A 27,173-nucleotide genomic window follows, 5' to 3' on the forward strand; every position below is an offset into this window, starting at 1 on the left:
CTATGGAGAAGGCACAAGCTTTGGAGCCGTGAGATCTGAATTACGAGCTATGTGACTTTGATAAGCCACCCTGCCTCTTTAATTGAATTTTTTCAACTGTAAAATGGGGTCAACAATGCTCCTCTCGTTATTACTATGAGTGATAAATATTTTGATGTGTGTTGTACACTGGCATGCTACACAGATAGGCCATCAGGAGAAGTGACTTCTCTGTCCTGGCCTTTCCTCTCACAGGGAGCCAGATGGCTCCCAGGAAGCAATGTTTCCTTAGAATTTGGGGAACATAGAGGACATGTAAAGGTGACCAGCTACATCCCCAACTCTGGGCAGTCACATCAGTCAGATGAGAATCTTCCCTGCTTCCCACAGAAACTGGATCCTTGGGGACTTTTCCCAGAAAGACCACGAAACTCTCTCGCCTTCAGCTCAGTCTGACCTCTGTTATCAATTTGGTAGCTTTCATCAAGGCTGAGCAGTATCTGGACAGTGCTTCAGCTGACATGAATTCTGTACGCTGAGAAGAAAGGCAGTCATCAAGTCACCACCTGGTGACAGCATACCCAGTATTTGGTAAAATCATTAGGAGCCTGCAGCGACTGCAGTTCCAATCAATCGTACACATAGTGATGATTTATGCAACACCCTTCTTCTGGCCCTCTTGTCCCTCTGAATTGTCGGTCACTAAAAGAGACCCAGAGGAAAAGCAAATTACATAGATTGAGTGTTAAGGGGAACTCATGACGGAGTCAGAACCCCCAGGAACATAATTTCTACTTATAAGGAAGTCAGTGAAGGCTGAGTCAGGGAAGATATGCAGTTTTTAGTTTTCTTTTAAGAGCAGGACTTCCCAGTAAAGCCATAGCGTCCAGTTATGCAGGATGTGCCCTGAACATTAAGGAGCAGCAACCTACATAGCCAGAGGCAGAGGACCTGGGCCTTCAACATTTTAGCTGCTCTAGCCAAGCCATTGTGGTAGCTCCTGCTGCCAGTAAGGGCCAAAAACGTTGGGGATGTCTTCATGGTGCTGTCAGGGCTGCCCCAGCATAAAGGGAGGTGGCACATGATCAATTAAAAAACACACACACACTTTAAAGGGTCTCCTTTTTGTACAACGGGGAAACTGAGGCCTACAGGAAGAACATTTTGCCCAAGGACACTAAGCAAGCCGGTTGCAGAGCCAGGGCTAGGACCCAGATTTCCTGCCTCTTGAGTCATTGTTTTCTCTGCTAATGCCCTCATGAGATCACCACAAATATTGTGTGGAAAGTTAAAAGAGCCAATGACATATATCATCTCCTTCTATTAGGCTGGTGGAAAAGTAATTGCAGCTTTGGCCGTTAGTTGTTGTTTTTTTGTTTTTTGTTTTTTGTTTGTTTTGCAGTCTTGGCTCACTGCAAGCTCCGCCTACCGGGTTTGGTGGTTCACGCCTGTAATCCCAGGACTTTGGGAGGCCGAGGCGGGCAGATCACGAAGTCAGGAGATGGAGACCATCCTAGCTAACATGGTGAAACCCCATCTCTACTAAAAATACAAAACATTAGCTGGGTGCGGTGGCGTGCGCCTGTAGTCCCAGCTACTCGGGAGGCTGAGGCAGGAGAATGGTGCGGTCATTAGTTTTAATGCCAAAATGGCTATTACTTTTGCACCAACATAGTAGTTGCTTTCCTGAAAACTAGGGTACGCTGCCACCAGGTGGTGATTTGGTTACTAAGAACTATATTAAACAGCCAGGCTGCACAGGTTATTGAAAGAGTCTCTGCCTTGGGCAGGATAGAAGTATGAGATACACACGCAGTCCTGTGGACTCCATCCGGGAGGCCGTGTTGGCAGTGTCCCCAAAGAGGCAAGACCGAGGCATCGTGAGACCCACGACCCCTGCTGCACAGGACCCTGAAACTCGAATGTACCCGGTGAGCTCCAGCAGGTCTTGGACCAGAGAGAGAGCCCAATGACAGCCTCACCCTTCTCTACCCCCTGTGCCATTCCCCCACTGCACATCCTGGGCTCCAGTTGTGGGGTGAGGATTAAGCTAACTGGAGTCTCCAACGACATCCAGAGAGGACCTGATGCTTGTGCCAGGCTCTGTGCTGGAGGTGAGGGGTCATAGATAGATCAGAGCTCCTCCCTGCTCTTGGGCAGCTCCCAGCCTGGTGGGGAGAGATGTGTAACCTGCAATCAAGGCTGTGATGAAAGAAGCACCAGGACTGTGCCAGCACCAAAAAGGGCCCCTAATCCAGCCCAGGGGACTTGCTGGAGAAGAGGATACATGTGCTCTGTCTTGAAGGATGAGAGAATGAGTGGGCAGGGAACAGCAGGCGCAGAGGCACAGAGGCAGGGAACCCGTGTGTGTGAAATTGCACACAGCTGAGTGTGGATGGAGGGCCATGCAGGGAGTGGTGGGAGATGGGGTTGGAGAGGCTATGGTGGTGGTGGGGTGGTGGTGGCAGTGCCAGTGGACTTTATCCTGCAGGTGAGGGGAACCATGGTGGAAGGAGCAGGGACATGGGAAGGGTATATTCATGACTCCGATGGCTCTCCCAGACCCATCCCAGGAAACATTTGGTTGTTTGCATGACCGCAGAAGGTTTCTGTCCTGCCTCTTCCATCAGACTATCAGCATCACACATTCTCTCTCTCTCTCTCTTTTTTTTTTTTTTTTGGAGACAGAATCTTACTCCGTTACCCAGGTTGGAGTGCAGTGGTGCCATCTCGGCTCACTGCAACCTCCGCCTCCCGGATTCAAGCGATTCTCGTGCCTCAGCCTCCCGAGTAGCTGAGATTACAGGTGTGAGCCACCACACCAAGCTAATTTTTGGATTTTTAGTAGAGACAGGGTTTCTCCATGTTGGCCAGGCTGGTCTCAAACTCCCGACCTCCTGTGATCCCCATGCCTGGGCCTCCCAAAATGCTCAGACTACAGGCGTGAGCCACCATGTCCGACCTGACTCTTATTTATAACATAATTAGGACCTTAAAATAATGTAAGGAAAAAGAAACATAGAATGTTTTTACCATAGAGTTTGAGAATCTCAGACATCCAGAAGCATGCCACTGGAGGCGTCCCAGCCAGCGCCCCAGGGAAGACTGGGAGAGGGATGTGGTGCCTCACCCTGGAGGCCCCTAGCCCATACCTGAATGCAGGCCAGCCCTCATGCAAACGGGCACGTTGGGTGCATGCCTCATCCAGAAGTCACCCACAGAGCTGAGGATATCCAGGGCCATGTTGTTGATTTCAGCCACATGCTGACTCCCATTGTGCTGAGGCAGCCCCGACACCACCATGTAGGCATCCCCAGTGGTCTCCACCTAGAAACAGCAGCCTTCACACTCCAGCATGAGAACATACCCTCCCTGGCCCACTGCACATCCTGCTACACATGGCTGCTTCTTGGGAGTCCCAACCCGCCCCGTGGGTCTCTGGCCCGCAGTGCCATCTTTGCTAGGCCTCCAGTTCCAGGCACTTTAGCAACGATTGGATCTGTACATTTCAGATCACCTTTGTCTGTATTCCAGGCAACAACGGCTCTTTTTTTTTGTCTCTGGCCTCAGGCCCTGAGCTCCTTGGTGGCAGACCTGGGTACCCCATCTGTTCAAGGCCATAGTGGCACATCAGGGATTAATTTGGAGAGGACTGTATATATTTAGAGGACGCTTCCCATTTTCCAAACCCTGCTGGCCTTCCAAAGGTGTACTAGAAAGAATGTAGGTTTTGGAATGAGACAAATGTAGGTTCAAGCCCTGGCTCTGCCATTTACCTGGACAACTTCACCTGGGTGAGCCTCAGTTTCCTCTTATGTGGAATGAATGTTAGCGGTGAAGTATTTACAGAAGCAGGCATACCAATGCTGAATACACAGAGGCTGCTGTCGTCCTCCTCCTCATCATTACGGTTTTGGAATCTCCTAACTGGAAGGGGCTTTGCTGGTCACCCACCCAATTTCCCCCACCCCAGTGGCTGTTCTCGCTTACTCACATCCCTTGATAGGAAAGTTTCTCCTTCTTCAGTAGCCACTTCTCTCTTTAGGCAACTCTGATTTTCTCCTTCCTTCCTTCCTTCCTTCCTTCCTTCCTTCCTTCCTTCCTTCCTTCCTTCCTTCCTTCCTTCCTTCCTTCCTTCCTTTCTTTCTTTCTTTTCTTTCTTTCTCTTTCTTTCTTTCTCTCTTTCTTTTCTTTCTTCTTTCTTCCTTTTCTTCTTTCTTTCTTTCTGTTCTTTCTTTCTTTTTCTTTTTTTCTTTCTTTCTTTTTTTTTTTTTTTACCAAGGTTGCTCAGGCTGGAGTGCAGTGGCACAATCTCAGCTCACTGCAACCTCCTCCTCCTGGATTCAAGTGATTCTCATGCCTCAGCCTCCAAAGTAGCTGGGACTACAGGCGTGAGCCAGCATGCCTGGCTAATTTTTGTATTTTTTGTACAGATGGGGTTTCACTATGTTGGCCAGGTTGGTCTTGAACTCCTGACCTCAGGTGATCTGCCTGACTCAGCCTCCCAAAGTCCTGGGATTACAGGTGTGAGCCACTGCCCCCCGCTGTAACTCTGATTTTCAAAACTTGAGTTGAGTTAAAACCTGCCTTTCACCAGTTGGTTTCAGCTCCACCCCCTGAACTGTACGCGTATACCTTTCCTAAGCACATTCTTCTGTTCCTAAGGCCCTGTTTCAGGTGCTCGGAACACAGATGTGAAAGAAGCATAGCCTTCTCCCCTGCCACAGGCCAAGCCTGCCAGGGTGAAGACAGCAACTCTACCCTCTGAGTCTTTCCCGGCTCCTGTACTGTTCCTCCTAAAGCAGGCACGTGTTGGCTTCACCAGTCCTGGGCAGCAGAGCCTCCCCTGCCAGGCACTTCTGCACTTAGCATCTGGTGCACAAGAATAGTGATGCACCACCGCCATAGGGGGCGCTGTAATTCAAAAAATTTCTCACGCGACTCGCAAGTGTGGACTGTGCCCCACTACCAACGCCCACACGGCCCTGTGATCTCTCCCTCACCCCAGCTATCCTCCACCGCACTACCAAAAGGTGATCTGCCCTAATCACATCACATTCCGCTCTGATATGCACTTCAGTTTGCTCCCTATGGTCGGAGCAATTCAGGCCCCCTGGCCTAGCTATCAAGGGCCTCCTTCATCTGCATGATTGCCTGACGTTTTCTAACAGTTGCTTCTGGTTCCCCACGCTTCAGCCAGACAGAAACCTTTTCTACCATTTCAAGAGACACCCAGTGCTTGCTCACCTCGAGGCCTGGAGCACCAGATCCCTCTGCCTGAAAAACTCTCCCCAGTCTCTCTCTGCTGAAACCCCACCCCTCCATCGGTCCCGCTCACACGCCATCTAGGGCACAGAATCTTACCAGTCCCCAGCAAGAAAGCTGTCTCCCTCCTCTGGGCTGTGGCCTGCTCTCCCGCCCTGTGGTCTGCCTGCTGCTGTCCACCCAGCATTCATGGACTGGTGGTAAGAGTGGCAGGGGTGGTGGCAGGGCTGCCCCAAGCTGTGCACCTTTCCACAAAAGAGATTTTCCACTCCACTCCCCGGGAGGGAAAATCACGAGAGACTCCTGGCTTTCCCTGCTCTCTCTTCTTCCTCACTGCAGGAGGAGGACTGCCTTACTTGATAGGCAAACTGGAAAAAGGACTAAGTGCCTCTTAAACACTCATATGGTGCTTACTATGTGCCAGACACAGTCCCAAAGCCTTTACAATTATGAACGCATTGGATGGTCACAAGAATTCTGGGATATGGGTACCATTACTAAGGCCATTTTGCAGGTGAAAACTGGGTCAGAGGCCTGAAGTCCCTTGCCAAGGTCACTTGCAGCCAGTGCCTGGGTTTGAACTTGGTCAGTCCAGTTCCAGAGTCTGTGCACTATGCTGCCTCTTGCTGCACATAGCTTGGGCCCTTTCTCTCTCTCTTTGAGGAGGTTCTGCTCTCACCCTGCCTGCTGGGTGTGCAGCTGTGACACAGGGAGGGTGCACCAGCTCTGGGGACCCAGCCCTGCCTCAGATGTGTGACCCCACAGTCCAGACTAGGGGAGAGGAGTAGAAAGCCCCACAGTGGCCATACAACCAGACCACATTCTCTGATCTGCTAAAGCTGATCTGTAAGCTGCTGACCTGCCTGATGCCTGAGCTGGAAGGGAACGTGCAGGGTGATTAACATTCACTCCTTAACCCTAGAGACAGAAAGATGACCAGGCACAGGCATGTTCTCCAGGGACTCGTAAAGGTGATGTACTCAAAGTTGCCTATCATAGTGGGCTCTCAGCTGAAAGTGAGGCAGTGGTTCCCTTCACAGATGGGAGAAACAGCCAGGGGAGAGGTGCAAGCAAAAGGTCCCTACTATGAAACGCAGATGTGAATTCTAACCCCACCACTGACTTGCTGTGTGACCCCAAGTGAGTCATTTACCCTCCCTGTGCCTGCGTCCTCATCTATACAGTAAGGATAGTAATCCATACCCCTGACAGGCACTGAAAGGGTTAGATGAGATCAGTTGTGAAATTTCCCCAGCCAAGTGAGCCCTCTGTAGGCGATTAACTAATGCTGTCCCTTCCCTCTGTGCTTTCAGGGATGCCTCAGCATCTGGCATGTGGCAGGTGCCCAAGGGTAAGGTGATGACTCAATGAACCACGGCGCTTTCTCTCACATTCCTTAATCTGCAGAGCAATCCTATACCAGAGACACTTTCATCCCTGTTTTATAAATGGAGTACTGAGGCTCAGAGAGGTGACATGCCCAGGGTGGCTTGGCAATAGGGCCAGGGCAAGACTTACGCCTGGCTGAGCCACAGGTGGGGCTGAGGCCTTGCCTCCGCGACAGTCCCCAGTGGCTCCGCTCTGGAGTCATGTCCATGAAAGTGCACACTCAGCGAGCGCGGGAGGGAATCGCAGACCCCTGCGAAACCAGGAAATGATTGCCTGGCTGCCTCCCAACCCAGACCGGATTAAAGAGCAGTAACCAGATCCTGTTGGGGATGAAGGGGAAACCGAGGCGGATGACATGAGTGATGAGAGATGCTCGCACATCATGAAGAAGGGGCCTCCTCTTTCCCCACATCTGGAGGGTTGTGTGGGCCTTGTTTGATTTCATTTCATTCTGCCAGAAAGATGCAGACCTCCTGGCCAGAGTTCAGAGCAGTCAGAAGGGATGATTCAGAGCCAGGGGACACATGTGTGAGGAAAGATTAGCAGCGGAGGAAGAGATGAGGCCAGGGTGACTCAGGGCAGATCAAAGCTGTGGGGCTCAGCGAGATGAGATGAGGAATCTTTTCCTGGGGCTGTGGGGCCAGGGTGACTCTGGAGGCAAGAGGGAAACTCAGGAACGCCTTGGAACTGCGGGCCAGGGCGGGGATCTAAGGTCCTGAATGGGGAACAGGAGGGAAGCTGCACCCTTGGGTGTCGGTGGCGCAGGTCCTGTGCGTGCGTGTCGGTCAGTATGGTGCAGTGGATGGAGCACCGTGGTGGATGCCGTAGGTTCCTGTTCTGGCTTTGCTGCTGGCCAGCTGTGTGACCTCAGGCGGGTCACTTCCCTCTCTGTGCCTCAGTGTCCTCCTCATTCTGTCAACACACATTTCCTGAGGATCTATGATGTGCTGGACACTGCCAGCCACTGGGAAGTGATTCAGGGTGGAACCATAAAATGCAATGTAGGGGGAGCTATGCAAGCATCAAACAGGCACCCCTAACTGTGTCTGGGATGGGGGGAAGGCTAACCTGAGACCAGACACATGGCCAGAAGGGAGCTAGGTGAAGAGGACGGAGAGCACTGCTCCAGGAGGAGAAACAGAGGTACTAAGGCCTGGGGGCTAGAGAGAGCGAGACATGTGTGAGGATCCAGAGGCCTGCAGAGGTGGAGACACAACTGGGGAGGTATGTGGGGCAGCTCCTGGAGGGCTTGTGGACCACTATGAACCCGCAGCTTTATCCTGAGGATGTCTATCTCATGGGGATGGTGAGCCTCCCCGACCAAGGGCCTTTGGACCACCATAACCTGGCTCAAATCTTGGCCTCAGATCCCACTGAGATTATGTTAACAAACAAGCCACTTAGCCTCTGTTGCCTCATTTTCTTCATATATAAATTAGCAGTACCAGTCCCTACCTCATAAATTGTTTTGCTGAATAAATGGGCTAATACATATAAAGCATTTAATACTAGCATCCAGTATACACTAAACCCTCAATAAGTGTTGGCGATTATGGTTGTTGGGATACTATAAATAATGCTATCAGCAGATTGTCTGGCGTCTCAGAGTTCATCGTGTCCTCGAAAAATTCCTCCCAAGGCATCCTTTTCAATCTGGCTCCAGCCCTCGGGGCCTGGCCCTCCCCTGTCCCTGCCTTTGTGGAGGGCTGTGGCTGGACAGGCTGGTGAGTCACAAATTAGGGCTAAGGCCAATAGAGCCTTGGCGTGGTGTTTCCTGGGACCTCCCTCCATACCTTCCCCACTATGTCTGAAGCTGCCCCTAGACCCCCTGGATCAGAACAAGGGGCAGTGTTGGGGTTGGAAGGTCCCCACAGCACGGGTAGAATGGAGAAGTGGTGGGCAGGAGGTGCCTCCCTTTCACCCTCCGTGCTTGACATCCACTTGTGCATGGGGGGCAGGATCCTCCCATCCTCTGTGAGCCCTCCCAGAACTGTGGTCGCCATTCCTGTTCACAGTCAAAGAAACAGAGGCCCAGAGAGGGGAAGCTGTTTGCCCAAAGCCACACAGAAGCTGGTGGCCAGGCTGGGACTCAAACCCAGGACTGAGAGGTGCACAGGGAGGGGCTTGAAGGCCCTGCTGAGGCCTCTGTTGTCCTCTCCAGTGCCTCCAGCTCCCCACTCCTGGCCCATTCATGCCCAGTCAGCCCAGCTTATTCAGCTTCCCCACACTCACCAGGCCCTCTGAAGCCTCAGGCTTTCGCACATTTTTCACCCATTGCCTGCCTGGGGCTGCCACTCCCAGATGGGACAATGCTGGGAAGACAGCACCTCTTCCAGAAAGTCTTCCCTGCTCTTTACACATCTACCCCTAGCTGGGTTGGGGCCCTCTCAGCCTCCTCCGCCTCCCAGGATTATTACTTTCACTGCGGGTCATCATCTTTTACCTATAGGACTGAGAGCTCCTTGAGCATAGGAATGGGAGCTGAGTCATCTGTCTGCTCATGCCCAGCACAGGGTCAGGCACAGAAAAGCCTGCTGATAAGATTGTAAAGGGATGAATAGACAGACAATGGACAAGTAAACACTGTGGTCTATTAAATGCAAAATGGCCCACATCCTTCACCCGCTCCATGTTCACCCCATTGCAACAAGACTGAAGCTTCTCCCATCAAGAGGTGGACTTTGTTTCCTCAGCTCTTGAATCTGAACTAGTCTTTCATTTTGACCAATAGAATACATCAGAAATTGTAATATGCCTGATCCCAGATTAGATCTCAAGAGCCTTGTGTACTTCTGTCCTCTCTCTCAGAACCCTGCCATATCATGTCAACAATCCCGGACTAGCCTGCTGGAGGAAGATAGGCTGCAGAACAGAACTGAGTTCTCTTGGCCAAGGCTCCAGAGACATGAGAGAACCCAACTGAGATCAGCAGAGCTGCCACCTCACCCATAGCTGACCACAGATGCATGAGTGTGTCCAGAAGAACCTTCTGGTGGCCCCATAGGCTTGTGAACAATAGTAAATGCTTATCATTTTACCCTATTGAGTTTTTGGGGGGGTATTTATTACACAGCAATAGCTAGCTGATACAAACACATAAATAAATGAATGGAACTAAATGTACCATCAAGACACAGTAGTAAAAGGAGGAATGGAATGCCAGCCTCCTGGTATTCTCATCTTACACACGTCATGGCTGCCCAGAACAGCATCGAACAGCATGTAGGGATCGTTGAGCAAGCCCACCACCTCAATGGGTTCACTCAGGGCTGAGATGATGGTGAAACCTACAATATTACTGAAGTATATGGTAACCTGTTCCACAGTTACCCCTGTGGTCCCACAGTTACCCCCATTTTCAGAACGTCGGCCACAGACCTGAAGGGATGGGAGGGGCCAGACACAGAAGGTATGAGGGCCTATTTTTGACAGTTTGGAGGCTAGGAAGGGATATTTGGGAGGAAACTGTGTTGAGCATCAGCAGATCTGGTACAAGTCCGTTGGTGTGCTGACTGCCCTGGAGTGAATACTTGCCCTGTCTGGACATGACTTCCTGTGAAGTGATATTGGGGTGGGGGAAGCATTGTGCCTAGCTCCTTGCTCCCAAGGATGTGAGAGAGCAGAAATTCCACTCACGTGCCCGACAGAGTACCTGGCATATGGTGAGGGCTCTATAAAAATATGTTGTATAAGCCATGTGCAGTGGCTCACGCCTATAATCCCAGCACTTTGGGAGGCTGAGGAAGGAGAAACACTTAAGGCCAGGAGTTTGAGGCCAGCCTGGGCAACATAGTGAGACCCTGTATCTAAAATAATAATAATAAACAAAACTAACTAAACAAAGTAATGTGCTGCATAAGAAGAATGTTAGATAAATAAACATGGATGAGTGAATTGAATAAATTCATGGAATCCAGATCTGCTGAGCACCTACTATATTCCAGGCCCTGGGCTTAGAGCTGAGGCTAGAGGTACACTCAAGTCCAGGGGCCACTCACAGGGGAATCACCTGACAGAGCAGCCTTTCTGTCTTCTCTCTCTTCAGCTCCAGTTCCTCAGTCTGCTCCTGGATCAGGTCCTCCAGGTTCTGGGAATATTTCTCCAGCAACCGCAGCATGGAGTCAGCAAAACTGGTCTTCTTGCCTTGGTTGATGCTTTTGAACTGAAGATGGAACAAAAATGCCAAAATGACATGAAAGTCAGCACACCTGGTCCTCAGCTGGGAGTCTAGGGCCACGGAAATGCACCAAACAGAATCCCCGCTTGAAGGAGCTGCATTGTTGTGGGGAACAGATATGTAAATGACAGGGGGACGGTGGCTCTGACAAGGGAAAAGTGCAGTCAGCTTTGTGTCAGATTAATGGGTTAATTTTGTGTAGGGTGGGCAGGCAGCAAGAGGACTTTGCAAAGGAGCCTGTACCCAGCACAGCATTATGGTTAACAAACACAACCCTCTTGCACTGGGTCTCACAACAACACTGTGAGATTCTTTATTCTTCTCAAAGATAGACAGACAGACAGACAGACAGATAGATAGATAGATAGATAGATAGATAATAGACAAACAGATGGATGGACGGACAGATGGACAGATGGATGGATGGATGGATGGATGGATGGATGGATAGATGGATGGATGGACAGATGGAAGGGTAGGTGGATGGATGGGTGGATAGATAGAAAGAATATATGTAGATTATTTATATGTATAATCTATCTCTATTTCTACTTTGTTCCTCCAAAATTTTAAGGATGAAGAAGAATAAAAGCAGTACCACACAATAAAAGAATAAACATATGCAGATATTAGGACCAAAGGAGAGTAAAGGCTTTTTTTAAAAAAAAAAAAAAAAAAAAGGCAAATCTAGGACTGAAATCTGTATGCCAAATCCATGCTAGAATTTGGTCACTATTTTGGATATGAACTTCCTAGCAACAAAACAAAGAGGGAAATATAGGTTACACAATCCATGGGGTCCATAAGACAAGGGAACATTAAACTAATTGCTCAAAAGAAATACAACTACTCCTAGTGCCAAGCAAAGAAATCTGGCAGCAGTTTTCCTAGGAAGACTTGCCAGAACCTTACCCAGTGTTGCTTGCACCTTCCCAGAGTGCAGTCAGTAGGAGAAGCAAATCAGTGATGGTCAAAGTGAAGGGGTTCATGCTTGTCAAAATCCAGCATCTTGAACTTGTGAGTGTGTGTGTGTGCTCTGTGTGTGTGTGTTGTGTGTGTGTAGGTATGCACATCCAATCTCCATTAATGCCACATCTCTCAACCAAATGTCTGCAAGGTAGGGAGTGGCAGCAGCCCTGAAGTGCACCTATTTTGTATTGTCCAAGAAAAGCAGAGGCACAAGCTTTACAGGGTGGGCATGACAGCTGCTGACCCTGAGACACCAACAAGGACCTGAAGCCAACTCCAAGGTCACCTCTGCGTGGAAGGTCATCATTTCATAAATGAAGAGATAAAGGATCTGAGAGGTGGAATAACTTGCCAAGGAGCACACAGTGGTGGATCTGAGTTTCAAACTAAAGTCTTTTATATTAATTTTATCACCAGCCCTCCCCACTGAATTATTTTATCATTTGGAATTATACATATTTCTTCTTCCTTTGCAATATTAATTTTCTTGTCTAATTGCATTGGCTACTACTCCTAGAACAATGTGAAATGAATATAAACCTAAGCTTTTTTTTTTTTTTTTTTTGGACAGAGTTTCACTCTTGTTGCCCAGGCTGGAGTGCAATGGCATGATCTCAGCTCACCACAACCTCTGCCTCCCTAAACCCAGGCCTTTTGGCTTTAATGTCAGTGTTCGTTCTCTTGTACCTTACTCACTCTCTCCTTCTCAAAGAGCTACATTTAAAAAAAATTAGTTATCTCACTGGATGGTCACACCTATCTGGAGAGTTAGGCCAGGGTTAGTTATCTTTCCAGGAAACATACAGGGAGGCTGAGGCCCAATAGGAATATTAACTTGTCCAAGGTCAAACAGTGGGTAAGTGGGATGATATCCACTGGATTCTCACATAGATGTGAATCCAGGCATCTGACCCCTCACCTCCCCACAGTATGATGCCATTTCCCCCTTCTTCAGGCTGAATTCATGTGTGCCCATCTCAGCCTTGTTTGCTGTTGGGCCTTGGGCAGGAATCTTGGGCAAGAATCCCACAGTTGCCCCTCACTCAGGGCAAGAGCTCTTCCCCACCTCACGGCCATGGCAACCTCTAATCCCCTGGAAAGATCCCAGGCTGGTGCTTTATAAACTGGTTGCTCATCCTAGTGCTGCTACCCACCATTATGGTGACTGCTTAGAGGTCATTTACTGTGAGTTCCAGATTTCTCATCTGTGGAGGGGGGCACCACCCCTGATGCCAGAGCTAAGTGTGGAGGGGGTGTGGAAAGAGAGGTGGTGGGCAGGGCTTCTCAAAGGACACCTGTGTGCGTCTCCTTGGACTGCCTTGCTGCCTCTCTCCCTCTCGTCACCTGTCCTAACCCCTTTATTGCTCCCTAAACTGCTCCTTGGCAACTTTCCACCACAGCTGGGGAGTGGAGGATGGGGAGGGGAGGATGGGGAGGGGAGGCACAGTCCCCTTGGGTCTGATGGGTTGGCCCCATGGAAGCCATCAGCCAGCTTGGTCATGTTCAATCCACTGCTCACTCACACATTCCACTGCTGCCCTGCCAGCTTGCACAGACTTGCCTTGCCCCTCCCACTGAAATCCCCAAGGCAGTCCTGGGGGTGCCCCAGGGCCCCTCACATTTTCCCCTCACTGACTCAGGAAGTAGTACTGTCTCCACAGCCACAATGGCCTCTCTCCTCTGGTGCCAGGAGGCCTGGTACAAGGTGGGGTTGCTGGCACAGCTCTGCAGACAGACAGACCTGGGTTGGACTCCAGCCCCACCTTTCACTCACTCAGTTACCTTGGGCAAGTGCCCCCGCCTCTCCAGGCCTCATTTCTCTCCCATGAAGCCAAGAAACTAACACTGTTTCTTCAGAGGGCTGTGGCGAGGATGAAAGGAGGGAAGCATGGCCCTTAGCGTGGGGCTTGACACTCAGGAAGGCAGGGGATAAATGTCCCTGGAACCGGTGGTCCTGAGAAAGCTCTCCTTAAAGGGCGGACCTCAGGGGTGACAGCGCTGGGCAGTTGCCTCTTACTGCATGACTTTCCAGGTCCCAGGGAAAGCGCAGGGCTTGCAGTAGGCTAAGTGAGCTGAACAAATGTGCCATTTTTTGTGAGCACCCACTCCTCTGGGGAGCACTCACCTGGCTGTAGATCTGGTCCACGCTAGGTCTGTCCTCTGGCGCTCCTCCCAGCACTGCTTCAGCACTCATGTGGCCTGTGATCAGGGGTCACCAGCGGCCAGCATAGAGGAGGGGGAGATGCCACCCTCCTGATGATTTCTGCAACAAACACCATGTGGGTGGGCCTGGGGTTCTGGGAAGGGTCATGAAAGGAGCCTGGCCTCAGATCCTGAGAGTGTGGGCAGGGTAGGCTTACAGCAGTGCCAGGTTCTGGGCCTGAGGATATTCCTCAGCTCCTGTGTCCAGGGTATGGCTGGCCAGTGGACGCAGCATTGCTGCTCTCCTGGGTCTACCCTGGGTGTGGCCAAGGAAAGGGTCTCAGACTGGGAGCCAGGAGAACTGCGAGCTGGTTTTGAATTCTGTATCTGCCATCACAATACCAGGGGATGGTGGAGAAGACAATGATCTCTCTGAGCCTCAGTCTCCCCATCTGTGAAATGAGCATAATAAACTGCCTTCTTTTTTCTTTTCTTTTCTTTTCTTTTTTTTTTTTTTTTGAGACAGGATTTCGCTCTTGTTGCCCAGGCTAGAGTGCAATGGCGTGATCTCGGCTCACAGCAACCTCCGCCTCCCAGATTCAAGTGATTCTCCTGCCTTAGCCTCCAGGCATGCGCCACCATGCCCAACTAATTTTGTATTTTTAGTAAAGACGGGGTTTTCCATGTTAGTCAGGCTGGTCTTCAATAAACTGCCTTCCTGAGAAGAATGCTGAGGTGGAAGACGATGGATGTTAGGTGCCCGGCACCTGGCAGACTCTCCCCCACACTCAGGCCCCACAACAACTGCCGCTACTCTGTTGCCAACGACGACCACCAATGATCTTGAAACCTTGAGAGTGCAGCTTTTTCCTGCAGCCCTGCCACTCAGACACTGGCGTGCCGGTTCCCCACAGGTGTGAACGACACTGCCAGCTTATCATTATCATCATCATTATGATTCTGTACTCAAGAAAACCTGGCCACGCGTCATCCTGTCTCCACACCAGGCTAAGTCAGTGTTCTAGTTCTGCTGTGACTCTGAGCCTCAATTTCCCCACCTAACAACTGATGGAAATAACCCCTGCCTCGGGGGGCTGCTGGAGAGCCATGGGGAGCCGAACGATTCTAAAGTAGGCTGGGAGGAAGAGGGGCTGACACCGAGCTCAGGCTCTGGAGTCCACAGATCAGAGCGGGACTTCAGATGACCCATTTACGGTCCACACAAGGCGCATCACCTCTCTGAGCCTCAGCTTCCTCACCTGGAAGACGGGCACAACCACACTATGTACTTGCAAGGGTTGTTGCAAAGCAGAATAGGTTAATCTCCTCCGAGGATGGCTGGGATCCTCCTCTCGTGAGTGAGGGAGGTGGGAGCCCTTGGAGCCAGAGAGGAGAAGTTTCTTTCTGGGTTTCAGTCCCCTTCCCATCCCTTTTTGGCCTTGTTGGGGATAGTGCAGGAGTCACCATCCCATTCTACAGACAGGGAAACTGAGGCTCCTGGGAGTGAAATCAGGTACCTACATAGGGCCAGTCAAAAGCAGACACTAGACCTGGGCCTAGTGTCTGGTTTGCACCCTAGACCTGGTTTGCACCCAGCCTGCACGGTCTCCTCTGCCCAGAGGTTCCCAGCCTACAGGCGTTAGACCCTGAGGGCCCCAGAGTGTGGGATCTGGGAAGTCGTATGTGCTTACAAAGGACTGTGTGCTGATGGAACCAACCATACACCACATGCACACATGTACTGCTGTTTTTCAAAGGTATGCAGATGGCACTGTAATGAATACAATACAAACCCATTTCAAAGTGTTGCTGATTTCACAGCAGATTTTATCACTGGGTATGTTCTCAGTTAGTGGATATTAGAAGTCAAATAGTAGCATGTGAGGCTCTAACCATTTTTGACATTAAAATGGAGTCTTCATATGTGAACATGCTGGGAACCCCTGCCCCAGGCCAGGCCAGGTCTCATGCTCCCCTCACTGCACCAGGCATGCTGTCCACAGCCCAGGCATAGCCATGATTGACGGACAGTGCTGAGGGCTGAGGGAGGAGTCTGAGCGTCCAGCTCTGGCCGGACCTGGCTGGGCTCTAAGAGGGTGCCCCACAGATGACTCCAAGAGATTTTAGAACACTGAGCTTGGACCAGGGATGTCCACCCAATCCCAGGTCCACAGCGTCCCCTCTGAGAAATCCCTTCTCCTCTCTGAGTCTCACTTAACTCTAAAAAAGGGGCGATTAGCTACCTCCCAGGGTTGTCAAATGGTATCATGCACATGAAAGTGCCTTGGGAACTGCAAAGTGACCCCCCCATCCACAGGATCCTAAAGAGATGTTAGAGTCAGGAGGGAACCTGGGACCCCCCTTAGCACGCTCCTAACATCACCTCACAGATATTTATTGAGCTCCCACTGCATGCCAGGCGCTTTGTTTACAGCATTTCACTGAATCCTCACAGTTGTTCTGGAAGGCAGACATCATGGTTCCCATTTTACAGATGAGAAGACTGAGGCTTGGAGCCTAAAAGGGATTTACTCAAGGTCACGAGGCAAGTGGTGTGGAGCTGGGCTTAGGTTGGTGTTCCCTGGAGCCTGTGGCTTGAGCCCTGTACTCCCTGAGGCCAAGGAAAGCACACAGCAGGAAGCAGTGGGCCCTAGGCTGACAGCCTCCTCACGGGTGGTCAGAGCATTCCAGGCCTGGGTCCCTGCACCCAAAGCTGGACGGAGCGAGGCCTGGAGTGCCTTGCACTGGTGGCATGGTTTGCAGATCCCATCTGGCCAGCCCTTCCCTCCTCAGAGGCAGAGGATGGGGAGGCAGCCGAGGAGTGTTGAACAAATGGTCTGACAAAGTCCCCCTTCTTCCCACTCCTCCACCTCATAAATTTGGGCCTGGAATGCTCATTATTCATGGGGCAGTGCTGTGGTGGAGAAAGGCAGTGGGGCTAGGCCTCCTGTGAGTTAAAGATTATCCACTGGGGTAGGATCTGATGGTGGGCTCAGCTCTGTACTGGTCTGCACTGTGGGCCAAGGTGCCCAAGTGTCTGTGGAGTACCAGGTCCCTGGGACTGGGAAGAGGCAGCAGGAGGATGACAGAAAGAGCAGTCTGGGGTCCAGGGAGCCCAGAGGGGAGGAAACATTTCTGGAGTTGGGCCCTGGCCCTGGGGCTGGAAGAGATAAAGTGTGTACAGGCCAGGTGATGATGGGGAAGCAGCCAGTGGTTATCTTAGGGAGCCAGAAGTGTGAGGACAGAGATGCTCTGAAGGAGCCTGCCTGGGCAGGTAACGAAGCCCCCTGGTATTGAGCAGCCTGGCCACATTGGTCACGGGACTGGGGATCTGGCACATTTGTTATTGGATTCCCATTTATAGAGGAGAACATTGAGGCTCAGAGAGGGTAAGCGGTTTGCGTAAAGTCACAGAGTAAGACAGTGACACAGCTGGAGTAGGGCTGAGCTCTGTGTAGCCTGTGCTGGGCATGGAGGGGAGGTGCAGTCGGGGCATGAGCACCTACAGGCATGGCGGTGACACTGGGGAGGAAGGCGGGATGGAGATTTTCACCCAGAGCACAACGTCCTTAGCCCCTGGAGTGGGTCAGCTGCTATTCTGGCAGAGTTGCTGAAGGCAGCCCAGCTTAAGTCAAGTTCTCATGGTCAGACTTTAGGCGCGCGTGTCTATGTGGTTATTTTCAGGCCCAGATTTCCTGATTGCCATAGAGTTTCCCACTAGTCAGAGACTCTAGCCAAGGACAGCCAAGGAGGGGGAGGAGGGTGCCTATCTTCCACTGGGAATCCCGAGGAGCAGTAGGGTGGGTCCCGAGGCAGCACCTCCTGCAGGATGATGGCAGTGCTGAAGATGTCCCCTGTGAGGGTGCCCCACCCAGGGTACCCAGGCCCCGGCAGCAGCTCAGGAGCTGCCCATAGCAGCTCTGCAATCATAGGGCAGGGTCACGCCACCATCACCTACTGACCATCCAAGCCCGGCCGGGGGCATCTATTCTCCCCAATTCACAGGTAAAGAGCCTATAGCTTGCTCAGAGAGGAGAAGCGATCAACTCAAGGTCACCAATGCCAGAGGACTGGAGATTGCCCTCTCTCCCGACCTTACAAACACCTGGTTAAACAGAGGCCCCAAAACCTACTGGCAGCCTCCTGCGCTGAGCTGACATTCGGGGGCTGGCCAGGGTTGGGGAGCCTGCTGAGTGTCCAGGGGCTCTGCATAACCATGGTCAGTGACCTTGAGCACAAAGTGTCTGTCCACCACACAGTTTTGGGACTTGAGGCAGCCAGGAGGGAAATGTCAGTGGTGCAGATACCTCATGCCCTAAGATGGACATAATGGGGGTCCATTGGATCTGTAATGAAAGAGAGGAAACCTGGTTCTCTCGGAATTCCCAGAGGCCCCAGAAAGCCTTCCTGCCTCCCCGTTTACCTGTGGCCATGCTGTTTGGACATCCCTGGGTTAGACAAAGCTGAAAGAGCCCAGCTGTGGGAAATCTGAGCATCTCCTATCTCCCTGTCCTCCCCACTTGCCTGCAGTGCCAGGCCCAGGGAGGGATCTCACGCAGATCAAATCCAGCAGCAGGGAGGCCTTGAAGGTCCAGTCTAGGTGCAGAGCCTCGTTCCACAGCAGGTTCTCCAGAACCAGAGCACTGACCCAAGGGGTCACGAAAAAGCCCAATGGCGACGTTCTCACACTGCAGCTCCCGCATCTGTCAGGGAAATGGGCACCTTAGCAGCCCCAGGGGGCTTTCGAGGGATGGACCAGGTGCAATCCACATCTAGGCCACCTGCACTTAGCACCAAACACAAGGCTAAGCATGGAGAGGCATCAGAAATGTTGAATGAATGGATAGATGGACAGACAGATGGATGAACAGGTGGGTGGTGAGGGATGGATGGAGGATGGATGGATGAATGTATGCATGGATAGATGGTGGTGGGTGGTGGATGGATAGATAGATGGATGGATGGGTGGATGGGTGGGTGGATGGGTGGGTGGGTAGCTGGTGGGTAGGCAGGTAGATGGGTGGGTGGGTTGTTGATGGGCGGATGGGTGATGGGTGAATGGTTGGGTGAATGGGTACCCGGTGGGCTGCTGGGTAGATGGGTGGGTGGGTGGATGGATGAGTGAATGGGTGGGTGGCTGCGTGGATGGATGGGTTGGTGGGTGATTGGTCAGTGGGTGGATGGGCGGTTGGTAGGTCGGTGAGTTGTTGGGTAGGTGGATGGGTGGTTTGTGGATAGGTGGTTGCATGGTTGGTGAGTGGGTGGATAGATGGATGGGTGGATGGGTGGGTGGATGAATGGGTGGATGGATGGATGGGTGAGTGGATGAGTGCTTGGTGAGTGGGTGGTGAATGGGTGAATGAGTCAGTAGGTAGATGAATGGCAGATCCCTTGAAGCCAGGAGTTCGAGACCAGCCTGGCAAACATGGTGAAACCCTGTCTCTACTAAAAATATAAAAATTAGCTGGGCGTGGTGGTGCACACCCATAATCCCAGTTACTTGGGAGGCTGAGGTGGGAGGATTGCTTGAGACTGGGAGCTGGAGGTTGCAGTGAGCTGAGATCCAGCCACTGCACTCCAGCCTGGGTGAAAGAGCAAGATCCTGTCTCAAAAAAAAAAAAAAAAAATCTACTCACATACATTGCAAGATGCCCACTGGGAAATGCCTAACTTAACTTCCAGCGTCTTAATCCTTCTGAACTTTATTTCAGACTGTGGTGATATTGGAGATATCAATAAAATTCCCCATGTATCAAAAGCATGGAAGAGTTCTAGGTTATTTCATGTGTTGCCAGGAAGAGTTCTAGGTTATTTCATGTGTTCTCTGCAATCATAATCCCCCAGAAGGTGACTATCACTAGCTCCATTTTACAGGGAAGCTAAGAGTTCTGTGGAGGCAAGATTTCACCTGGATCTTCCTGACTCAAGTCTCATGCTCTGTCTCTGTCCCTCAGTGCCTCTCAGGATGGTGACGATCTTGGGGGTGAAAATGCTTATGTGGTTAGTGATGACAGGTGCTTAGGATCTCCCTGAGGGAGGGGACTTTGTCTCTCTTCTCCACTCTGTATCCCCAAAGCCCAGAACACTGCACATAAGTGCCTGGCACATAAGTTATGCTCAGTAAACAGCAAATAAAAGAAATGATGGGTGGAGGGAGGGGGCTGCAGGATGAGGTCCCTTCATGATGAGTTGTCATGCGAGGGCATTGATGGAGGGCACTGTGCCCTGGTGGTTATGGGGACTGTGGGTTATGGGGTGATGATGTGGCTTTAAGGATGCTGGCATGGGACAGTGACAGCAATAGTGAATTACTGTGATTGAGGCACTGGCAATGGGCAGGGTCATGATGGCAAGAATAACTTCCTCTTTGAGACCAATCTGGACCAGTAAGGGTCTCCCGAGCAGCGTTGCTCCCCACCCACCCTCTGCGCCCTCTACAGCCCTGCCTTCCTCAGGAGGCTGAGGCAGCTTGGGTGCAGTTCCGGGTCTCAGCCCACTTCACACTTCTTCAGCCACACCCAGTCTCCCTATTCAAGGAAGAGCAAGAGGTTAGCTGCTGCTGCTCCTCAGCTGTGGGACCTCAGGAAAACCCCTCTACCTCTTTCAGCTCAGTTTCTTCCCCATCAATGCATTCCTTCTGTGTGTTCTGAGCCAGGCACAGCCTGGTAAGTGGAAACATTTGCTACAACCCAGGCAGAGCCGGGAGCCGGGCTTTGGCTGAAGGATTCCAGTTCCAGTCCTGACACCATCACTTTCCAGCTCTGTGACCTGGAGTGGGTGACTTCAGTTCTCTCAGCTGCAGGTTCCAAATCTGTAAAGTGAGGATGATAGCGCCCACCCACATCTCAGGGGCTTACTGAGATGGTGGGTATCAAGTATGCTGGCCCCTGGTCTACAGATCAGCTTTGCCCTACAGGCCTCAGGCCCTCATGACACCCCTAGCCCTGTGAACTGCTTGGGTGGGGAGCTCTGTGACCCAGGGATTCATGGGGAGGAGAGAAGGGCCGGTGGGAGAGGAGGGGTCTCAGATGGGGGCTCTACCCTTGCCTTGGCCTGGCCCAAAGCTAGCTATAACCCTGGCCTTCTCTCTTCCATCACTGATGGGTTTTGCCTTCTCAGCCTCACCTACAGCCCATCAGCCAACTCAGAGAAGCAGACAAAACACTCTTTGTACAGCATGAAAGCCTCCTTGCAGCAGAAAAGAAAAAAAGATGGAATTCCCTCAGGGGACAGGTAGAGAAGAAGGAGCAAGCAGCTCATGTTGCTTCTGTGGAAACACCTAGCCTGGCTCAGCTACCGTGAGAGTCTTGGTGTCGGTGAATCGTAGCATCCATGAATTGTTGAACTTCAGAACGACAGCACCTGAGAAATGGTGGCATCCCCAGCATCCTGAGATCTCGCTGAGCTCACCTTTGACCGCCCAGCCTCCCTGCCAGCTGGCGACCCCGGCTCTGCCTGAGGCTATCCCGGGTTGGGTGCTGCCCCCCACACATCAGGGCCTGGGAGACCCAGGATCTCACCTTACCTAAGCAGACAGGAGGGTGAAGTAGGCTGGCCTTGGTCCCTAAGAGAGGCCCTGGGGTGAACCGCATCGGCAGCACCAAGGGCCAAGTGCCTGGGACCTGGTTGTTCCTTCAGGTCAGGTCATGAACCATGCGGGCCGGGAGTTGGGGTCCTACTTCCCACTCCTAGCCTTGCTGTCAGTTTGCCAAGTGACCCAGGAAAGGCACTGCTCCTATCTGGGCCTCAGTTTCTCAGTCTGTAACAGAAGTAGGCCATACAGAGGCTCCCTCGGCTTCTCCCAAACTGACTGCCTAGGCCTGGGCATGGGGGTGGCAGAGGCCCTCGCTTGGTACAGGGCCACACTGGTGGGTTCCTGGGGGCTGGCAGACTCTTTGCTGACCCCCGGGCCACTGATCTCAGGCTCCCACCATCTGCCACAATTCCCCATTCATCATTTACATGTAGCCTCTGGAGGGGGCAGGTGTGATCAGGAGCGCACACTGGGCCTCTGTCTACTGTCCGCTCAACTCAGCCCCGGCCCTACACACCCATCTGTTCAGGGGTGAATGGATGAAGGTGAGCTCCTGGGCTGTCAGCAGGATCTGGTGGCGCCCACACCAGCTGCAGCTGCTGGATGCCCAATCTGGAGGCGAGAGAGGGGGCAGGGCAGTGGGAGTGATGCCATCGCCCCTCCCAGCGTCAGTCTGGCCTCTGACTCAGAGACGTCACCTTTCCTCTCCCCGTTTCCATTTCTGTCTCCCTGTCAGTCCCAGCCGGGCCGGGAGGGCACTGAACATTGTCTCCATGCAGCCCCTCTGCCTCGGGCTCAGGTCTGGAACCCCTGGGCCTGATGCATCTGCTGGTCCCCGGTTGCACCGTTCCCAAGTTGCCAAGAGTCCTCATGCAGCAGCCAGAGAGGGCTGGGGGTGGAAGGCTGCCCGCCTCCAGATACGCCTGAGACTCAGGGATGGTCTGGATTCAGGGACGCAGAGGAATGTAGACCCCAGGGAGAATTGTTTTCAAAGCGGGAGGGCCCCTGGGAGTCGTTCTGGCCAACCCCCTCACTGTACAGACGGGAGCCTGAAGCTCAGGGTGTGGAGCACGTCCAGGGTCGTGGGCTTCTTCCTCAAGTCTCAAACGGATCTTCTCAGGAGGCAGCCAGGGCCTTGACAAGTCCCATTTTACTTACAATAAGTTCAGACTCCTTGTGGCCCATAAAGCCTCACCTGCTCAGGCCCCAAGCTCATCTCAAATTCCTGTCTCATCACCCATGACACCTCAGCCACTCCACACTCCCTCCTTCCTTTTCCTCCATCAACTGGAGCTTGCTCTGCCTCAGGCCCTTTGCACTTGCTGCTTCCCCTGACTGGTTGCTTTTCATCCAGATCCTCATCTAGCTGCTTCCTTACCATTTGGAGCTCAGCTCAAGTGCCACCCCTCAAGTGCGCTTCCCTGCCCATCTAGCTCTTGTTGGCCACTACTCTATCCCGCTCCTCTATCACTGTATCCTGTTCTGTTTTCTCGGTGGCATTATCACTATGTGAATTTAGTTATCTGGTTATTTGGTTATTGCCTGCTGTCTCCCCCTAACAGAATAGAAACTCTTTAAAGGCCAGGTCTGTCTTGTTCGCCACTGTCTTCCTGACACCAGACGTAGTGGCACATGAGAGGGACTCAGTCCACATCCGTCAGATGGATGACTGCCTGAATGGCCATCAGCACCCACATCCCTGTCACCACCTCCAGGCACTACAGTCTTCTTAACACCAAGAAGTGGGCATCCCCAGGAGACCCAAGTTCACTGAGTCCTGTAAGCCAAGCCAGGCCAGCAGCTGTGTCCCCCACCACTAACACTTCAGATTCACAGCAATGACTAGAGAAAATCCTCCCCTCTCTCCCACTCTCCTGCGCTCCCAACACTTTCCCCTTCTGATCTCTGTTATTTGCTAGAGAGATGCAGAGCCAGGAGAGGAGAAATGCAGGCAAGAGAAAGAGCAGCTGGGCCAGAAATGAGAATTTCAGGGACTGAGAGGGCTGGAGATAGATAAATAGAAGCAGAAGAGATACAGAGGAGCACTGACAAGGCAGGACAAAAAGGTGAGTGATACGGGGAAGAACAGAGACAGACAGAGACGTGCGGGAGTGCCCCCTTATCTGCAATTTCCCTTTCCGTGGTTTCAGCTACCCACAGTCAATCAGGGTCTCAAAATACTAAGATATTTTGAAAGAAGCAGAAAGACAACATCCACTAACTTGTATTACAGTATATTGTTATAATTGTTCTATTTTATTATTTAGTTATTGTTGTTAATGTCTTACCATGCCTAATTTATAAGTTAGACTTTATTATAGGTATGTGGGTATAGGAAACGCAGCATATATAGAGTTTGGTACCATCCACGGCATCAGGCATCCGTTGGGGGTCTGGGAACATGTCCCCATTGGATAAGGGGGACTACCGCAGACATACACATATACATACATAAGCCACCTCATGGTAAAAGCCATATACATATACATATACATATACGTACACAAGAAGGAGAAAGAGATTGACCACACCCAGGGACTAGGCAGAGAGATGCTTTGTCCAAAAGAGGCCATGTGCCCATGGTGGAGATGGGCCTGAGCGCATGCACCCCTGCTCCTGGGCCCACACTCAAGGCATACGGGGGTCTGCACTTGAAGCATACCCACCTGCTCTGGCCCCAGGTGGGCAGCTGCCTCTCCATCGGGCCAGGCAGCAGCAAAGGCCTTGTCTATGGGGCCAGACTCTAGGCTGAAGGGTGAGCATTGCATCATAGGCCTCTCGCAGGGGCCCACCACTGCTGAGAGACAGGTAGGAGTGGTTGCAGTAAGGCAGGGAGAAGAGCAGCGTGTCGTAGGGCAGGAAGACCAATCTCCCATCCATCAGGCCCTCAGCCCAGGCACGGCTCAGCAGGGTGGTCATCTCCAAGCCCGCTAGCACTGCCAAGTGCATCCAAGCACCACAACTGGGGACAGAGATGGCAGAGTCACCTTTGCAGGCCCAGTGCCACTGTGGTCTGCCCTGAAGCCCACAGTTCTCTAGCCTTGGAGAGCTGCTCAGAACTCCCGGGCACCCGCTCTGCTGCCACCCCACCCCCACCCCCACTGGTCTAGCAAAGGTAGAATTTTCCTTTAATCTGCCCCATAACAATAACAGCCAAGGCCACCAAATCTGAGTTTGATCTGATGAAAAATATCCCTTTAATGGAGGATAGATTTGTATTAATATGGCCCTCCCGGCCTGTCTGCCCAATCATTTTGACCAGCGTCCTGCCCTACCCAACCCCATTGGCCTTGACAATTGCTAATACGTATTGATGGTTTCTTTCTTTCTTTCTTTTTCTGAGACAGGGTCTTGCTCTGTTGCCCAGGCTGGAGTGCAGTGGTGAAATCATGTCTCACTGCAGCCTCACATTTCTGGGTTTAAGCAATCCTTCCACTTCAGCCTCCAAGAGAGCTGGGATTACAGGTGTGAGCCTCCACACTTGGCTGTTGACAGCTTTCTCTGTGTTGTCCTAAAGAACCTTCTCAAACATTTTGTCATTCAGTGTTACAACAGCACTAAGAAGCATGTTGACCATTATCTCTGTTTTTCCAGAGGAGCAGTTGGGGAGTTGCCCAGGACTCATAACCACCACAGTGGTACAGCTAGAATTTGAACCCAGGCAGGTTGGCTCCCAGCTTATAATCCTTTTTTGTTCTTTTTTAAAGAATTATTTTAAATTGAGATACTCACATATCATAAAATTCATTCTTTTAAAAATGTACAATTAAGTGGTTTTAGTATATTCACCAAGTTATGTAACCATCAATACCATTTACTTATAGAACACTTTTATCACCCCAAAAATAAATCCATTAGCAGTTGCTCCCCATTCCTCCCTTCCTCAACCCCAGTCAACCATGAATCTGCTTTTTGTCTCTGTGGATTTGCTTATTCTGGACATGTCATACAAATGTACATAATACATAGTACTTTGTGCGTGGCTTCTTTTTTTGACAGGGTCTCACTCTATCGCCCAGGCTGGAGTGCAGAGGCACGATCTCAGCTCACTGCAACCTCTGCCTCCTGGGTTCAAGAGATTCTCCTGCCTCAGCCTCCTGAGCAGCTGGGATTACAGGCGCCTGCCACCACACCTGGCTAATTTTTGTATTCCAGCTAATTTTTGTATTTTTAGTGGAGACGGAGTTTTACCATGTTGGTCAGACTGGTCTCGAACTCCTGACCTCGTGATCCACACCCCCTTCCTGGGCCTCCCAAAGTGCTGGCATTACAGGTGTAAGCCACCGTGCCTGGCTTGTGTCTGGCTTCCTTGACTTAGAGTAATGCTTTCCAGGTTCGTCCTTATTGCAGCATACCTCAGTACTTCATTCCTTTTCGCGACTGTGTAATACTCACTGTATGATAGACCGCATTTTGCTTATCATCATCCGCTTGTAATCTTAACCTTGGTCCTGAGTGGCATCCTTAAGGTCTAAGTAGACACGGATACATTCATCTTTACCTTAGTAAGAGAAGCAGCCCCGAATAATAAAGCTGCCAATTTCACCCCCAGGCACCAGGACAGAAGAGAGCCCTTGCCAAGGTCGGGGTCCACAATGGACTTCCTTTGCATCTTTTCTGTCTTCCCCGCTTGGGTCCTGACCAGCATGGCAATGACAGCCACAAAAGGGCCACCACTTGTTTGGGACGTGGCCTGGGTTCCCACTACACTCCCTTTCTGCAGAAAACCCAGGAAGGCTGAGGGTCTCCTTGCTGGAGCCTGAAGACCCCTCATCACATGGACTTCACAGCCTGGAGTCCTGGCTTCAGCTGAGCCTCTGGGGGCCCATACTGTGGGGGCCACAAGCCCACCCCTCCATCTCTTAGATAGTGCCGGAGGTCCTCAAAGAGAGGCCCACCAGGACTGAGTGGAAACAGAAGCCAGGTCTTTGTCCCATCTGCTCTGCTGGGCCAACTTCCCAAAACGCCCTTTCTCTTAAGGATTGGAAGCGCTGTTCTGTGTTTGGCCACGCGAGGGAGCTGCGCCACACAACTCGGGAATAAGCCACCTCACGGGAAACGCCAGCGCGGGCTGCAAGCTGTGCCGGTGTGTGAAGGCACGGTCCTGAGCCCGCTGTCTGCAGTAGATCAGCCTCGTGCCATTAATGAAGAAACCATAGGACAGAGAGGTCTGGTGACTTGCCTGAGGTCACATGGGTGCCGGATGGGGTGGAGGGGGCGGCAGTGGGACTCCTCTCAATCTGACTCCAGAGAGTGTGCCCCTCACCCCTCTGCCTCCTGGCTCCTGAGAGCCAGCACCGTGGCTGGAGCTCAGTCCCCTGCAGCAGGGGTGGAGGAGGAGTCTGAGGGTCTCCCCACCCACTGCTGCCAGGCTCTGGCCATGCAGAGCCAAACTGTTGATGTTCTCCCAGTCTTCCTCCACACTACCTCCACGCCTTTGCACTAGCTGGAGGGTGCTCTGCCTGGAATGCCTTTCCCTGTCAGCTCCACTCCAAAATCAATTTCTCATTGTCAGGCCCTGTCCAGTGTCACCTCTTCTGTGAAGCCCTCCACGTCTCCAAGCAGATCCGCAGCTCCAGCCTCTGGGCTCCCCTTTGCCCGGCATACACATACACACCTGTCTCCCACCACACTCAGGCTCCTCGTGGCTGGAGCCCAGCCTGATCCTCCTCGTGTTCCCAGAGTACACCCAGGGTCAGGCAGACTATGCCCCACAGT

General features: G+C 51.9%; 1 pseudogene; it reads right to left on the minus strand.

Annotated features, from left to right (window-relative positions):
- Positions 1-27,173, minus strand: part of LOC112605930 — a 42,221-nt pseudogene that overhangs the window by 7,388 nt on the left and 7,660 nt on the right.

This window comes from Theropithecus gelada, chromosome 14, assembly GCF_003255815.1.
Source record: "Theropithecus gelada isolate Dixy chromosome 14, Tgel_1.0, whole genome shotgun sequence".
In the NCBI taxonomy this organism is placed as follows: Eukaryota; Metazoa; Chordata; class Mammalia; order Primates; family Cercopithecidae; genus Theropithecus; species Theropithecus gelada.